Below are 6,002 nucleotides of genomic sequence, written 5' to 3' on the forward strand. Positions count from 1 at the left end.
GGGGGGGGGAACGAGCGCGCGAGGGAGGAGACGCGGGCGCCGGGCGCTGCTGGCTCACCAGCGGATCGCAGCGCTGCGCGGGAGCCCGGCCGACCGACTGGCGTGCGCGGGGGTGGCCTCCCCGAGCCGGCCGGAGGGAGGCGCACCCCGCACGCGCCCCCGCCGCGCTGCACCGGCTCCCGCGCCCGATCCGTTGCCACCTGACTCCCCCGCTCTCGCGCGGAAGCGCGCCTGGCTTCCGACCCACACCCAGCCTGGAGAGAAATGCTTCTGCTCTCGCTGGGCTGTCGTTTCTCAGGAGTTCAATGTGATCATTTCTCAAAATGGAACTGAAAAGTTGAGAGTTGCTTCTTTCTTGCCCCTCTGTACTGTGCAAAAAAACTGGTGTGCCTCTCCCCGTCTACAGAATGGGCGTGATTATCGAATAAACGAGCTAAGAAAATAAGTTGGGGGGGATGGAAATAAAACTTTATGAGTGTTTTCCAAAAAAGAAAATCTTTACCGGTGTTCTGCGCTGTATGTGTGGTCTAGCAGTTCTTTTGTTTTAAAACAGTAGGTGGGAAATCTAAGAAAATTTTGATCACCGAATTCACATATTTAGGGAAACTATCCAGGGTTCATCTTGTAGAAGAGGGTATGGTTTCTAGAAAGTTCCAGGGCCGCTGCTGAGCCCTGACTACAAAATCCTAAAGCAAATTGCAGCATTTGCTGAAATTTATAGGTACAGTGTAACTTTCTACACACCCACACACGGACAGGCACATCAGGGACTGGGCATCTTGTACATAAAGGAGCTGTCTAATAGTTCAGGAAAAATACAAGGCGATTGCTCTCTTTAAAAAACCAAATTGAATAGAACACTAAAAAGATTATGATATACAGCAACTGTACTGGCACGAGGAAATGGCATGCAGGGGGACAAAAATGTCATTTCTATTTTTTATTTTTATGACTTTGTATTTCTCATAGTAATGTTTCGTTCAGATAAACTATCATACTAGAATAGAACCTTGGTTCTCAGTTATCTCCAGAGGTAATTTTAGTTTTCTATGCTTCAGATTCTAAAGTGAGTTCTTAGTAATGTTCTGCTTTTCAAACTTAAGAGGGACATCTCACAAATTAAACAATTTTATTATTTTTTTAGTTAATTATTTATCTATTTAGGCTGCTCCGGGTCTTAGTTGCTGCACGCGGGATCTTCGCTGCAGCTCGCGGCTCTTAGTTGTGGCATGCATGCAGGATCTTATTCCCTTACCAGGGATGGCAGCCGGGGCCCCTTGCATTGGGAACACAGGAGTCTTACCCACTGGACCACCAGGGAGGTCCCCTACACAACTTTGGCGAGGTATAATTAACATACAATAAACTACGCATATTTAAACTGTACAACTTGATAAGTTTTGATGTGTATACAACCCTGAAACCATTTATAAAATCAAGATAGTGAATATATCCATCAGCCTCCAAAATTTCCTCTACCCCTTTGTGGTTCCTCTTCCCCTACACCCCCATTCCCAAGTAACCACAGATATGCTTTCTGTCACTTAGATTAGCTTGCATTTTCCAGAACTTTAGATCAATGGAATCGTAAGGTTTGTACACTTTTGTCTGGCTTCTTTTACTCAACATAATTATTTTGAGATTCATCTACATTGTTGCATTTATCAGTAGTTCATTTCTTTTTATTGCCGAGTATTCCATTGTGTGACTATACCACACTTTGTTTATCCATTCATCTGTTGATGGACATTTGCATTGTTTCCACTTTGGGCTATTATGAATAATGCTAGTATGAACATTTGTGTACAAGTCTTTGTGTGGACATATGCCTTCCTTTCTCTTGGATACATATCTAGAACCTTACCATTAGATTTTTATACCAAAGCACATTCACCCTAAGGCAAAACAAGAATTCCTATATGATAGGTAATAGGCAACTGTATGCTCTTTCAGTATTTTAAAAGAGTAAGCTTAGTCAGCTGATTGTGGTGAAAAGAGCACAGGACAGGAAGGAAGTCAAGAGGCCTGGGTACTAGTCTCAGCAGGTAACAATCCTTCTCGATTCAATTTCCTCATCTATGAAAAAGAGGTTAGAGTCACTAGGTGACCTCTAAAGCTCCTACCAATTCCAAGACTTTATATGGAGCTCAGCTCCTCTCAAGAGTAGTAAACAAAACCCAACCAAAGAGATTTGATAGTAGGTTATCTTCCTCCCAACCCTCCCCAGAGCCTCAGGTTACCTTTACACCAACCCCGGTTACATTTTATGCAGACTGACTCCTTTTATTTTAAATGGTAACTAGAGGATCACAGCAAATAACATAATCCAATTACTTTTGATTTATTTTTGTTAAAAGTGCTGCCTTGGAAAGAAAATTAAATGATTGATTCCTGCTTTCTTGTAGCTTATGATAAAGATAGTCAACACTGACTTACTTATAAAGAGGCTACTGCCAGCAACAGGGAGCTACTTAAATAAAGCGTGGCTTAGCCTGAAAATGGAATGTTATGCCATCACTTAAAATCATGTCTTTGAAGAATACTGAAAAGGATGGTAAAATTTTCATGTATATTGTAAGAGAAAACATGGGTATGATCCCGATTTGTTTGTAAGTATGCAAAACAAATGACTGCAAGGATGCACCCCAAAAAGTGCATGGCTAGCCTTGGGCTGTAAGATTGCATAATTATTCTTTTCTACTTTCTGCTTTGCCAAATTTTGTACAATGAATCATGTATTTCTTAAGTAATTTAAGCATAAAAAGGGCCTGGATGCAAATAGTGCAAATACATAATTTTAGTAAATTATTGTGATAAATGAAAGCTTTTAAATGGTAAGGAGAGGCTCCCCCACCCCTTGCATGTCAGCTAGTACACAGGCATTCAAATAACGTTTGATAGAGAGAGAGATGGGATGGCTAGAGTGTTAGCTTCCTCAACAGGAAAAGATATAAGAAAGTCAGGAGAGTCCAGATTCAGCCACTCTGGGGAAGGAGAACTATCAAGAAAAGCAAGAAAAGATCATTGGAAGGGGGTTTAGGGCAAGATTTCTTGGGGAAATACTCACAGAGGGAAAGCCAGCCTGAAAACACAGGAGTAAAACTGCCTACAAAGAACTGGGGAGAATATTCTTTCTGTGAATTGAGAGCTCCATGAGGACAGGGACCCAAGCCCCTAGTGCAATGCCCGGCACAGAATCAAGGACTCTGTCATGGAATGTGTAATAAGGATCAATGAGCTGGGATACAAGTGAGGAACCAGTCCAGGAGAGGAGGTCTTCAAGCCTCTCCTGATAGAAGGTCACATACAAAAGGGGAGATCTAAGCCCTGATCTATAGGTTAGTCATAATTTACAACTATGTTTATTAGACTCTTTTCTATTTATATATCATAGTAAAAAATATTTTAAAAGCATCCGATATTATAGATATAATAAATTTTTTTATACCTCTTAACATTTGATTCCTACTAAATTTGAGGAAACAATTAATGCTTAAGTCCCTTTCCCCCAAACCAGTCAGAAATGAGCCCAGAGACTGGGTGAAATGTCCTTTCTTTGTATTCCCCCATACAGGGGGCTGCTGGAGCCAGTTCATACCACCCAGAGAGCAGATTGTACAAGTCTCTCCCTCAACTCAGAGTTCAATGATGTCACATTTGTAGCTTGGAACTGGCCATGGTAAGAGTATTTACAACACCAAAGTCAGCAAAATCTACAAATCAAGGCTTCCTCACCAGCACACCACTGCTCCCACAGTACATAGATCATTGCCTTATTATCCTCCATTTCCCTGCCTTGGCTAAAAGCCTAGAGAGGGCAAGGACCTTGTCTGTCATGTTTACATAGTCCCAACATCTAGCACCTGCTTGGCATACAGCTGGTGCTGATACATATTTGTTGAGCCAATCAATTACCCACAGAGCTGGTTAGCAAGCACCTGAGACCCCTGAGCTAATCTGCTCGTAAACAACTCTGTTGGCCATGCTAGCAGAGGAAGAAAAGGCCAAATACTCCCCCACCCCCTCACACTTTCACTTCATTGGCCAATGTTTGTGATTTGGTAAAGTTCACTGACCTTGTTAGGGTTGCCAGATGAAATGTAAATTTTGCAAGGGCCATACTGATACTAAAAAGTTATTTGTTGTTTATGTAAAATTCAAATGTAACTGAGCATCCTGTATTTTTATTTGCTCCATCTGGCAACCCTAGCCCTTTTGAAGTAAGCAAAACATAGTTAATGATGTATTACCTAGTAAAGTTGAAGATAATATTACCTGGCAATTCCATTCCAAATAATATATTTTAGAGTAATTCTTGTTCATGTGCACCAGGAGAAAGAACAAGCATGTCCATAGCACTATTGTTAATAGCTGCCAAAAACTGGAAACCACCCAAATGTCTAACAACAAGAAAATAGATAAATAAATAGAGTTATGTATATTCACACAATAGGATACTATACAATTAAAATGCTTACAGGCATAATGCTGATTTATAAGATCAAATTAAAGAAGGATGAAGGCAGTTTGATTCATTTATAAAACATTCAAAAACATTCAAAACTAAATAATATAGTGTTCAGGAATATATATGTGACAAAACTAGAAAGAAAAAAGAAAAATGAATGAGAAGCCAAAATCAGAGCAGGTACTTCCATCAGGGAAAAGGCGGGATGTGATCATGGAGGACCCACAGGGGCTTCAAAAGCATCAATAAATGCACTACTGTTAAGTTTGGTGAGAGTGTGGAGGTATGTTTGCCTTACTCTTTTTCTTTAAACTGTATATATTTATAATGTATATATATATCAGATCTGCTCTAATATATATGAAATATTACATTACAAATGTTTAGGAAATGGAGTGTGCTGGGCCTTTTTATTAGAGTGAACAGAAATGCCCAGCCTGTCTCCTCTTGCCTGAACTCACCCCCAGATTTGATTTCCTTCTTTGTCTGAATGTATGCACACAGATCGAAGCTCTCAAGATACCTGCCCTACCATCTTGACATGTCACCTTAGTGACACTTTTTTGGTAGATGCTTGGACAGATGACTCCATTGCATTGGATTATGAAGAATTCTCATTTCACTGAGTGTGTTCTACCTTCCCTGCACAATTCACAAAGCCACTGCTTGAAGATTATGGTTTCCAAATCCCTGCAGAGATAGTTTCAGGGTTTTGTGCATAATAGGCTAGGTTACACTTCCTCTGCTCTCTCTAGCAGTGGAAGTGGTTTCCTTCTGGTTTGTCAACTCATTGGGGGAGGGGGGGCTTGATCTATACATAACAAAAGCTGAAATTATTAGATTCTCAAAACATTCATTTCACCTTAGGTTAAAAATTGTAATCAGCTTCAGAACAATATTACCTCCCCCAAAGAGCACTAGAGGCTGTTCTCCAAGGGCATGAGTATTATGAAATGTTTACAAAAACAAAGTGCAACAAGCAAACAGTGCTCATAGCAGATTTTAAACCAACAATGTACCCCTTAACAAAGCAGTCTACTTAGAAGAGTGATTAAAAAAACATAAAAACAATTGTAATCTAGTGTTCCAGTTCACTCATCCTAAGTCTTACTGATTAAACTAAAATATAAATTCATCACTTCAGAGGGAAGAACAAAGATTCCCAAAACCTTAATTACTCTGGACTTTGTTTCTGCAGTCCGAATTTTTTTGTAGGCAAAGAAACTGATGTTCCTTTTCATAAAAATTAATATCAAATATCCTTGATTTTTGACAACATCTTTCCAACTGTATGGTTTCAAGACCTTCAAAATCACTTAATGCAAAAAAAACAAAAACAAAAAAGCACACAAAATCACTTAATGTGTGACTTCCCTGGTGGTGCAGTGGTTAAGAATCTGCCTGCCAATGCAGGGAAAACGGGTTCAAGCTCTGGTCCGGGAAGATCCCACTTGCCACAGAGCAAACTACACCTGTGCACCACAACTACTGAAGCCCACGCACCTAGAGCCCACGCTCTGCAACAAGAGAAGCC

The sequence above is a fragment of the Physeter macrocephalus genome, chromosome 2 (assembly GCF_002837175.3).
Source record: "Physeter macrocephalus isolate SW-GA chromosome 2, ASM283717v5, whole genome shotgun sequence".
NCBI classification, from domain to species: domain Eukaryota; kingdom Metazoa; phylum Chordata; class Mammalia; order Artiodactyla; family Physeteridae; genus Physeter; species Physeter macrocephalus.